The sequence below is a fragment of the Apodemus sylvaticus genome, chromosome 18 (assembly GCF_947179515.1).
Source record: "Apodemus sylvaticus chromosome 18, mApoSyl1.1, whole genome shotgun sequence".
In the NCBI taxonomy this organism is placed as follows: Eukaryota; Metazoa; Chordata; class Mammalia; order Rodentia; family Muridae; genus Apodemus; species Apodemus sylvaticus.
This window is the reverse complement of record NC_067489.1, coordinates 26,417,271-26,429,767: the sequence shown is the minus strand read 5'-3', so window position 1 is coordinate 26,429,767 and position 12,497 is coordinate 26,417,271. Positions and strand designations below refer to the sequence as shown.

At 42.3% G+C, this 12,497-nt stretch overlaps 1 protein-coding gene across 6 annotated transcripts in view; it reads left to right on the top strand.

The window, feature by feature from the left end:
• Unc5d (unc-5 netrin receptor D) overlaps window positions 1-12,497 on the top strand; it is a 534,361-nt gene that overhangs the window by 139,324 nt on the left and 382,540 nt on the right. The window lies entirely within an intron of this gene.

The window sequence follows — 12,497 nt, the reverse complement described above, 5'->3', positions numbered from 1 at the left end:
CACAGGTAAAATAAATTCACCAGGGCTCAGCCCATTCCGCTGGAAGGGCATTGGGTATCAGTGCTACATCTCAATACAGTTTAGCTTTTTAAACAAATAAGTATGAAGTGAAACAGATTGTGAGTTATTGGTGCCCCACTGCTGGGTGACATTACTGCGCCATGTGGTGCTTACTGAACGATTTCAGACACACCGGGAGACGTTACCCATGCCACATTCAGTAGCGATTCCTTTTAAAAATACATGTAGCCATAAAACATGACTTATTTATCCTCCTCTTCTCCTGTCAGATCTATTCACTTAGCACAGAGAATAGCTAATAAGTATCACATAATAAGCCGTGTGCTTGTGCACTGGGACATGTGCAAGAACTGGTGAAGGTTTAATTATTGTCTCTGGTGCAATAAAGGAGGCAATTCATGCAGCCAAGGAAGCCCTTGTTAGAGCGGATGATATCATCATTTTGATACCAGCAATGCATTTAGGATTGACTTCCCTGGAGAAGCACAGGGAACCGAGACTCGTATCAGAATCAGCTCAGTGTGACTTCTGAATTTGAAGTTAATAAACTCAGGTCTATAAACTTATCTTCATATTTTTATGTGATTTTTATTTTCTGAAATGGATTGTGTCTTAGTCAGGGTTTCTCTTCCTGAACAAACATCATGACCAAGAAGCAAGTTGGGGAGGAAAGGGTTTATTCAGCTTACACTTCCACACTGCTGTTCATCACCAAAGAAAGTCAGGACAAAAACTCAAGCAGGTCAGGAAGCAAGAGCCAATACAGAGGCCGTGGCGAGATGTTACTGACTGGCTTGCTTAGCTTGCTTTCTTATAGAACCCAAGACTACCAGCCCAGGGATGACACCACCCACACCCACAATGGGCACTCCCTCCTTGATCACTAATTGAGAAAATGCCTTACAGCTGGATCTCATGGAGGCATTTCCTCAAGGGAGGTTCCTTTCTCTGGGATAACCCCAGCTTGTGCCAACTGGACACACAAAACAAGACTGTACAGGTTGGGACTCATTTTCCCCCTTGGGGAGATTTAAGAGCATAGGAGTTTAAAGAACTTCCTTCCTTCCTTCCTTCCTTCCTTCCTTCCTTCCTTCCCTCCCTCCTTCCTTCCTTTTTTCCTTTCTTTCTTTCTTTCTTTCTTTCTTTCTTTCTTTCTTTCTTTCTTTCTTTCTTTCTTTCTTTCTTTCTTTCTTTCTTTCTTTCTTCCTTTCTTCCTTTCTTCCTTCCTTCCTTCCTTCCTTCCTTCCTTCCTTCCTTCCTTCCTTCTCCCCCCCCTCTCTCTCAACTAGGTGTATATTTTAAAAAAAAATACCATGAGCTTTGTAGAGAGTCAATTGAGTTTTGGAGTGACATATCAGTAGTTTTTTGTGCACCCTAAATGTATGTATTGATGATACTACATTTCAGTTGTAGAAATGACCTCTGAATTGTGGCTTTGCTTTTAACTAGAAATGGTTCTGTTAGTGCCAGAAGTAATTCACTTCGATGATGACAGAAAGTGCCTGTTTTCTAATAGAGTTTGTCTGGTGCTCCCAGCCTGATGTCCAAAGATGATGATGTGATGTTAGATGCCTAAGTTGTACTGGTTAAACAAAAGTGAAAGAAAGAAAACAGAGACTGTTCAAAATGTGTTTGCAACAATGGTGAAAACTATTATGAAAATGTCTTTTGATGGATCAGAAAGGTGTGGTGTCCATGGTATAGAATGCTCAGACTCGGGTTATACTAAAGCATTATGTGTATTGATCTGCATTGGGCTCATAGAGCATCTTTTATACTCCTTTCATATCTCATGTCAACTATCACTGTGTCTCCAAATGCTTCTTTGATTCTCTCTAAAAAGAGACACTAAACTCTCATTTTGTTTAAGCTTAGTCTTCCTTCAGTTCTTGAAGAACTGCAGATGTACATCTGGGTCTCCATTGTTTCAGACCCCGTATGAAGGAAGTTTAGTTGACAGCAACTTAATATCTCAGATTTATTTTTATTCTCTATGTGGAAATATTTTGCCTGCACATATGTTATGTGTACCATATGCAAGCGTGGAGCTGGTGAAGGTCAAAAGAGGGCCTTGGAGCTCCCACCACCGATGCGATAGATGGTCTTGAGGCACCTCGTAGGATCTGTAAATCAGACCCAGGTCAAGCGATCTTGACCTCTTAACTGTCCCTCTAGCCCTACTTGTGACATTAATAATCAATTTATTTTTTTTTTTAAATAAGGCATCACAGAGGTTGTGTAATAGATTGAAAACTAAAAGCTAAGTTTTGTCTAGGAGTCTTTTGAGTCTTCTCCGACCCTAAGTGATGAGGATCAAATCCAGGGCCTTGTGACTGACAAGCACATGTTCTGCCACTAGCCTTAATCACCAACCCAAAGACTTGGTTTCAATGAGTAAGGCATACAAGGGACTGGAGAAGTGGCTTAGCTGTTATTAGCTTTGGCTGCTCTTCTAGAAAACCATAGGTCTCTTCCCAGCATGTCAGTTACAACCATCTGTTAATTCCGGTTCCAAAGAATCCGTAGCCCCCTTTGGTTCTCTATGACAAGTGCTTGGTGTACAGACAAACTTGCAGTTAAAACACCCATATACTTAAAACTAAATACATTTAATGGGCAGATCAGGATATATATATATATATATATATATATATATATATATATATATATATATATATATATATTCATTCCTGAGCCTCCCAGAAAGAATGAAAATATATTAGAAGGAGGTAAATGTTAAGTTACCAGGTTTATTTAATCTCTTCCCCAAGTAGAGATGAGAGGATTTTCTCTGTAGAAGTCTTTGTACACAGGAACCATAAAGTATTTGAAGCAAAAAGATTTGTTAGCAACACTCAGTTAACAGAGCTAACAGATTACCAAGGCAACAAAATATACCTTTCTCCTATTGCTCACCCTGCAGCTGCTGTCTTCTATGCTGCTGCTGGGGCAGAAGCTTCAGTCAAAATCCACATGTGGAAATCGGAACTGGCTGAGGCATTTAATTAACAAAGCCAAAAATGCTTACACCAAAAAGCGAACATAAATTGCATACAATGATGGCAGACCGATCCTCACAGAACAGCAAGAGCAACAAATAAGATTAATGACATTGCCTTTACAATCCATATTTAATTTTTAACAGTAGAATTCTGTCTGGTAGAAATCACAAGCATTTTAGAGAAAGCAATGGAATAAATAAAGGTCATTGAGAATTTTACTCTGTAATCCAAACTATTGATTCAGCTGAATTTTGTGGAGTTGGCACTTCCTATAGCTGGAGAGGAATTGTAGGGCAATTGGAAGTGTGCCATTAGCTCAGTTGTGGTTTTGAAGAGAAGAATTATATTTTTATTCCTTGAAAAAGGAGGAACCCAAGACAATATTTGGGAATCCCAGATGAAAATCATTTTTAGATTTGCCTTCAGGGGTACAATTCCTGGTCTAATCTAAGCCCCTCCTTGCACCTTCCTAACTGCTGATTCAAGGAAGAAATCTGAGATGTTTCAAGACGATGGTTTGCTCTGGTTATACTGTCCCTCATTGTGCAGGAAAATTATGACAACATGTATTTTTGAGCACACACAATAGCTTGCCCTTTTCTATCTGAAGTAAAATTGAGGATATAAATGTGAAATAAAATACTCTTTTTTTGGAGCTCTTCGGTGGGTAAACTGAGCATACCGAATGCCGTCCTTTTGAGGACGTTTGTGTGTCAGGTGCAGCCTGGTATGCTGTGCATCTTTTCGCATGTCAGAAGGCTGCCAGCCGGCAACAGAGAGAGATGGGCCTTTGTGAGTTCTAAGCAAGTCCCGAAAGATTTCTACCTAAAAGGAGAATTTATACCTTCAGTAATGGTATGGAGTGAATTCCTCCTAGAAGATAGACGCTGGAGTTCCCTTTCCGTCAGGGAACTGGGTAGACACACAAATCTGGACTCCTCAAGTCCCATATACAGAGATAGTATAGCATTTGCATACACCTGTTTCTGCTCACTGTGGCGCACACACATAGAACAGTTGCAAATTCCACTTCTAACCATCATAGCGTATCGTGTGTGGAATAATAGGAAAAGCATCTACATGTCAAATACAGATGCATTCGTCCTTTGAGGAGTGTTCATCCACCCCTGGTTTAATCTTTGGCTGCAGAACTTACGGGGGACTAACTGAGCGAGAGAGGTACGATTGTGCTACATCTTCTGCAAGGATAACCTCTCCCACTCACCCTCTGGCCACAAGCATGTTCCTCGGAGGACAAGTTTCTATCTTACCTCCTCAGCAAAGTGTCCCTGGGCAGTTTGTGCTGTCTAGTGCTTCTCTTCTATTTGCCCTGGTTAATATTTGGCTGGCCTTTGGCATTGTTATTGTCCACCATCCATGTGTTTATTTTATCTTTGTGTTGTGTCTGTGGCATGCCTACAATCTCTCTAGGTAGCTTAGCATTCTGTCAGGTCACTTTCATACCCTGAAGTCCAGCTGTTCTTTGTGTGTGGTCGTCTGGAGCACGGCTGACCTTCCTCAGCCAAGCATTTTCAAGAATGCCATGTGCTTCTGGGTGCAGCAGTCCCTGGTCTGTATTATATGCCGCCTGGGGCTTACTTGGGAGGGGGCATGAGGGAGGGGAGGGCTGTGTCCTTGCTATGGCAGCACAGGCCTCTTTGGTCTGCATTTGTTCCCTCCCAGAAGCCCAGCCCTGGCTGAGCAAGGCTTCCAGTAGGGCACAGCAGGTGGCACAAGGGCAGAGTGTGTGACTGCAGGCCCCAGGTTTGTGGCTATTAAAGCAGAGTGTCTCAGTAATTGCAGCTCAGAGGGAAAGCTCACCATGCCATCTTCCAGGCTGCTGACCCAAGCTTCCTACTGAGCATCCTGGGAATATATTAGTAACCAGCCACCAGACTGCAGGGCCAGCAGGATTTCCTTTGATTCCTCTGCCCTTGTAACTCTGCTTTCTCTGTGTTTACATAGAAAGGTGATGATAGGTATCAGAGCCGTCTCAGAGTGAAGCGGAGGAAGCCTGTTATAATATGTGCGGACAGCTGGGATCCTGTGACACCTTGGGTCACTTTCTGCAGACCTGTGCAAAGCAGCTGGATGTAGACTTTTGAAATGTGCTCTTCAGAATTTCCCAATGGCTGTTGAGTTCTCAGCTTCCTTCCTGAGAGAGGGATCCATTTGAGTTATGCACACATTTTTTTGTTTGTTTTTTGTTTTTTGTTTTTTTGCTTTGGTATTTAGGAGTATCTTTTACCCTCCCCATATTACAAATACTACAAGTCACCTGGCACCTTTGCTGACTTTGCATTTGTCTTTTTGGTAACCAGTGATTGGCTCAGGATGCATCCCTCTGGGATACTTTGGGGGTCCCTCACTTCCTGCCCATCTGCAGAACCAAACCCTTTTGTGTTTTTCAGAACTGTCATGAGAGGAGCTGTGTAAGAGGTTTTAATCGTTGGAGTGAAATACTATGACCAAAAAGAGTCCAGGAGAAAAAAAATTTATTCAGCTTATACTTCCACATTGCTGTGCATCACCCAATGAAGTCAGGGCAGGAACTGAAGCAGGACAGGTACCTGGAAGCAGGAGCTGATGCAGAAGCCACAGAAGGTGCTGCTTCTTGGGTTTCTTTCTCTGGCTTGCTCAGCCTCCTTTCTTATAAAATCCAAGATCATCAGCCATCAGCCCATGAATAGCACCGCCCGTAGTTGGTTCTATGATGGGGGACTAGGCCCTCCCCCATCAATTACTAATTATGAAAATGTATTACAGCCAGATCTTATGGCGGTGCTTGCTCAATCAATGCTACTTCCTGTCTGATGACTCTAGCCAGTGTCAAGCTGACATAAAAGCAGCCCTGACAAAGGGAAAGCATGTGGGCTCACTCACATCTTACCTATCTGCTTGCCTGCAACGTACAGTGTTTTCTGACAGCTCTTCTGACAGTCCAATGTATCTGATACTTAAATGAGTTTTCTTTTCCAATACAAAGGACTGTATGTACTTTCTTTGTTTATTTGGATTTTGGTTTTATTTGTCTGTTTGTTTTTTTCCAATAGAGGAACATTTCTGTGGTGTCTCAGTTTCTGATTGGTCTCCATCTCCGATCGTGTTTTGGGTATTTAACCGCAGTGGCCAACCTCTTTACATGGCTTCCAAGGGAAGCAAAAGGATGACCTCTGCCACCACTAGCCAGGCCTTGAGGTGCTGTTTGTTGTCATTAGGGTATTATACTCAATCGTTGCTGTGGACCGGGCTGTTTTCTAGGCTTCCTGATGGAGACTGATTCCAACATGTGACCTTGAATATTAATCTAGGCTGATACCCTGAGCTTTTAGCCTGTTGTTGTTCCTGTATCCAAGACTGACTTTCTGTGTTTGTCATATCCCCTATGTAGAATGTCTCCCACTGGAAGTGTGAATTATCTCATCTTCAAGCTCTTTTGACCACAGTGTATCATGTCCATTCTTTGGCTGTACTTGCCTGATCCTCTCCTGTTCTTTGATTTTCAGTTCTTCTGGAGAATGTGTGAATAGCCAGGACGGGGTATAGGTACCATCCATCCCACACCTGGGTTGTAAACGTGCTGGGGGGGAACAGGGTTCGGAGGCAGGCAGAGTGAGGAACAAACAGGTGTGTTCAGGGATTGTCATGCAGAGTGGTGATTTCTCCATCTCTCCTAGTCATCCCCTTCTCATTACCCTTCATTTTCACCAATTAAAAACAAGAGGTACCATCTCTGGTTTTTGCAGGTGCAGGCATCGATGTGGTTCAATGGGTGTCCTTGATTAGCTGGAGAGCACTAGAGGGATAGCAGGAAATGCTATGATCTTATTTTTAGAGCTCCTTCACAGGTCCAAGGTGGAGGTTCTGTTGATTTCCTATATTGTTGATGGGATAAATGGGAAGAATAACAGTAGAAGTGGCCGTCTCATGAAGTGAGGACAGATTAAAAGTCATCTCATGTGGGCCTGCTTATTTGTCTAGTGATCTTGCCTGATTTGTCCTTGAGAGGACATAGTGTGCCTCAGTAGGGGTTACCCTCCCCCAGCATTCTTTCCATTCACTCTGACTCTGAAAATTATTTAGCAGTATCTCAGCTCTATTCCCACCCATCCAATGAGACCAACTATTTCTTTTCCCTCTTTGTATAAATGGCATGGCAGCCGCCTCACTTCTGACCCTCAAGATGAAGGTCTTCATTTCACACTTTCTCTTCAAACCTTAAAATGAAGTTACTAAATCTAAATCTAAATCTAATTGATCTGATGTGATCATGCCATACTCTCTTCTCTCCTCTCCTCCCCTCCCTTCCCCTCCACTCCCCTCCCCTCCTCTCTTCTCCATTATCTTCACGTTCCTAACACTTGACCTTTAGTTCTTCATGATCCCTTCACTAGAACAATTGCATTTGCATTTGCATCACTCACATCATAAATCTCGCTCAGACCCACCCGTGGGGAGCATCTCTGTTTCTAAGGTCCCTATCTCAAGTCTCCCAGGACTGTGATGCCTGAGAGCACAGACTAAGCTTTTTGCTGGAGGAAAAAAGTAAGATTATGGTCATATCTAGTTCTCGAACAACATGAGGAACAACAAAGGGAATATTGAAATATTGTATAGTTTGGCTATCCTGGGGATTTTGTCTGAACAGCATCCATTCTAATATAAAGCTGGTTTTACACACACACACACACACACACACACACACACACACACACACCTTATATTACCTAAAATCATATGTTATCTCATGGCATTTCATGCAACAGCAGACTGCACACAGCAGTGGTCCTATAACAACATTTCGTTTGGCGAGGTTGTAGCCATCTATGTGCCTCTAAGCATATTCTGTGGCAATGGCACAGTGACAATTTCTTAATGATGTATTTCTCATGAGGAAACAGTTAAGCCAAGCATGGTGTTTTAGTTTCTGAAGCAGATGTAGCAACTTCTATAGAAGGGTCTCTGAAGAAGAGAGCTGTGCTTTTCACACTTTGGGGGCCTGGCATGCCTAGTAACGGTGCTGAGCTGTCACAGTGGCCTTTCTTCTGAGGCTTCTTCTCTCATAGATACCCCACCATTGCTGTGTGTGCATAAGGTGTCCATTCTGTGTCAAGGAAAGGAAGGTAGCGGGATGGCAAGAATGGAGTACAGTCAACATAAGAGAAAGAGAGGAAAGGGGCGGAATGGGGGAAGGAAGGACAGGGAGCGAGACCTCCCTCTTGTGTTGTACAACAGTGCAGTCCCTATCCTGAGGGCTTGTTCTCATGTCATCAACACCCTGATTGCTCCAAGGGGTCCCACATGCTCATCCTTCCCCATGGAACATTAGTGCTTCCCATGGAATATTAGTACTTCAACATCAGTACATGGGAGGGCACAGCCACCAAGTCCCTGACATGTGCTATCATATGTAACAAATACACTGTGTGTGTGTGTGTGTTTGAATTAATTGCCTATGGAACATAATTTTCCTTCATAGTTGAAGGAATAGTGAAGGAATAGCCTGTCTATTGTCTATAAGAGACATGATTTTTCACAGAAATGCTGATATTTTGCAGGAGAGGTTTCTTTGGCTGTGATTTCTAAAATTTATTCCTTCCTACCCTTTTCTGCTGTTTAGACCTTAGCTTTCATATACAGAGTTGAAGGTGATTCTTAGTTGAAGTCTTAAAGCAGTCAGTGCTAAACTCGTATAAAACTATGAACTAGGTGACAGGAAGATCTTGGGTTTTATAGTCAGCAATAGTATATGCAGAGAATTAACACAGCGCTTAATTTGTCAGTGTGCACTTTGCCTGAACCGATCTTGGTCATGCAGTGGAGTCATGGTCCTTAAGCCGATAACTGCCTTTATGGCCACTTGAGAAAGAAAGCCCAATGAGGAAGTGACTTGTCTTAAGTCACACATCACAGAGTTTGACTTTTCTTCAGCTCATGGCTCTAAATGGTACCTTCTCATCGACCAGAAATGTCCACTGAATGGTGAAGAGAATGAAGGAATTATACTAAAAGTTGTAAATAAATGCAAAGATGTGTGTGTGTATACATGTATGCAAAGATGTGTGTACATGTATGCATGCACGTACACGTGTGTTCACATATGTGTGTATACATGTATGCATGTGCATGTGTGTTTGTGCATGCCTGTATTACCTCTCTCTCTCTCTCTCTCTCTGTGTGTGTGTGTGTGTATGTGTGTGTATGTGTGTGTGTGTGTGTGAGAGAGAGAGATCATCTGTCAGGAAAAAGCATGGATGTAGTAAAATACATTGAGCAATCAAATGTGTATGATAACTGGCATTAAAAATCAACCTCTTAACTGTCCCAAATGAACAGGAGTGAAAATGCCCAGGAATTTGAATGAGATCCATGCGGGTCAACTGGGACGACCAAGAAAGATTTCATTTTATGGAGCAAATGACACTTACATTTTTGCCTTTTGGGTCCAAGTAATTTATCTTGTTCTTTTTACCCCTACCTCTTGCAGGGCCTGGATTCCAGATGATTTATAACAAGACTCTCGCTTGGAGGGGCATACACTGGTTGTGTTAACAGAACCCTTCTAGCCTCTGCATCCCCCAAGTCCCTGACTCCGGGACTCCCGTTCCCGGAGAGATAGATATATCACAGCTATAATCCACTGTACCGCCTGCTTGCTGCAGGACTCAGCTGTGGGCTGTGATTACGTGTTTTAACTATTCTTACTTAGTGAGTAATTTAATTCAAGGGAAGATGATCTATATTCTTTTAAGTTTCATTAAGTAGTCATTAGAAAGCTTAATCTCATGCATCTTTGTTTTTCCAATCTGAAGCCCTGCCATTACTTTAGATGGCACTTATTAAATTTCCAGCCCTGCCAAACCACTACAGTGCCATGAGTTACGAAATTCTTGTTCCTTTGCTTTTAAGCATAAGGTCTCGATCGTGACTCATGTGTGGCCCCATGCTTTGCACATCTGCCTGCACGTTCATTGTAGAGAAGCGCTTCCTTCCCCTTGTGGCCTTGGACCCGGCTCCTTCATTGCTCCCTGTTACGTTACATCAATGGTGAGTGGTGGGAGCACAGCAATGGTGGCAGGAAAAGCTATGTGGACATTGCAGGTAATAGCTGATGTGAGCATCGCAATGTTTTGAAAGAGTTCGTTTGCCTCTTGGGACTGCAAAACCAGCCTTGCTATTATGGATTATTGCCGTGCGGATACATTTGTAAGTAACAGGTGTCCACAACTCTTGACCCGGTAGACTCAACACAAAGTAATCTTAAGGACCTTGAGGGGATCCTTATGATTTTTTGAAGATGGAGATAAAAACCTGTCAAGATGATCGGAAAGGCATCTCAAGGGCTAGAGTTGGAGGCTCTGTGTTGTCCCCTACAGCACCTGCTGACAGGTTTTGATATGGAACTCAAACCATATTATTGCATTTCTTAGGTGTCTGTGATATCCTTAGCAGAAAAAGAATAGATATTAAGGCTTGCCTCAAGTCACTATTCCTGGGTGAAAAACTCAATTCCTTCAGGGCCTTCAGTTTACCCAGTAGTGATTAGCTGTGTCTCTTTTATTATTTGTATATGTAAAACAATCTGTGCTTTCCTTTTGATGATTTCAGATTTTAAAGATATGTTGTTTATTCAAAAAAATACTTTTTCACTCACCTTAATGTTTATTGGCTAAAGTACTTTGTCTTTTGTATTGTCTTGAGACCCAATTCAATATTTCATTGGCAATGCATTTCAGAGCTGGCTAAGAACTGCATGTCTGTTTTGTACATGTACAGAATGATCTGTACCAAGCTTCCACAGCAACTAGGAAGGGAGTTCTAAGCCTCCGGCTTCTATGCTGCTGGTTTATAGAGCACATGGGTTGGAGAGGTTCCCAGCTACTTTTGCCTGAGACTGTTTCTTTGATGCTTTGGGGAAAGCATTGTCTTTCACTTTTACTTTCTTTATCACAGTTGCATCTCTACCTTGGAGATATTGCCAGGATTTCTGGGAAACTGTTCTCTATTTTTAACTGAATGTTCCAAGAATCCTCTGTACAGGTTTAACAGACATCACATGTTGAATGTTGTCTTTCTTATGCTATTCTTTCCTTCATCATCTGGAAACTTCATTGCAGTGGCGATATTTGTTAATTAAAGTGCAGCAAATCACCATGGGTGAAGCAACAACCCAAGCCAGGTACACACACACACACACACACACACACACACAGAGAGAGAGAGAGAGAGAGAGAGAGAGAGAGAAAGAGAGAGAGAGAGAGTCAGCCTTGCATTGTACACATACATTTGTGTTTGTATTTAGTTAGTTATTGTGGTAGTGGGTCACAGGCTAGCTAAGTGTGTTACATTGCCCTATGTCTTCTTATTTCGGGGATATTGTAGGATTCACTATTCTATGCCATTTTATTCTTCATCACATGCCTCAGACAAGTGTTCCAGTTAGATACCGTTGTGTCCATATACTATGGTAATTAGATCCCATCATGCCTCGAAGATGTCAGGGTTACAGTGATGGAATAAAAATGAGAAGTGTTACCAGAATGAGATAATTATATATCCATTCCTTCATAAACAACTGATTTAAGATCTGAGAGTCTTCTAGGAAAAATGATCATCCTTCAGAAGCTTAAAAGATGGCTGGGAGGAAGAGTTGTAGTAAATAACATGGATTTAAAAACCACAGCAGGAATGAGTGTGTGGTTTGGCTTGCACAGGAGAAGTGGTGGGGAGGAGGTAAGATGTGCTGGCTGTAAGTCAACTGAAGATTGATTAACACTTTGTTTTATTTGTGGTCTTTCATTTCATGTGGAAATGCCCTGGTTTCCTTATTAACAAAGGCACACCTGTCACATGCATGTTATCTGTGATCACGGAAAAATAACAAGAGCACAGCACTATGGTCTCTGAAAATAATTGATTTATTAGCTTTATTTCACAGGGACTAGAAGGGGGTGCACACATAGAACAAAGGCTCAGTGAACGCTTGGATTAATGCTATAAATGTGAATGTCCATAAATGATCACCTTCAGCCACGCCATGCCACACGTGCACCTTCCTCTTATTCCTGTTCAACTGAAGCAGCTGTCCTGTGTTCACCTGGATAGTGCCAAACAGTTCTGCATGTCCCCTTAACTTATGCTGCTAGCTCATGAAATGCAAAGCTCTTGATCAAAGTTACAGAGGGCGGGAGCTGCCAAAACTTCACCTGGAACAAAAAGGCAACCTGGTGACACACATTCCAACACTGTATTTAATAATGACCAGATGAGAGTTTCCATGTTGTTTGTTTGTGTTTGTATCGGTGGGGTGAAGGAAATTAGCAGCCTTGTAGCAGGAGGCTTAGGTACAGACTATAATGTCCCCTGGCATAGGATGACTCGACATTTGTCTTTTCAGACAAAGGATAGCATTCTCAGAGCAGTGTGATTCACATAGGCAGGCTTTGGAAAGAAAAGCACCTTGCATAGTGGGGG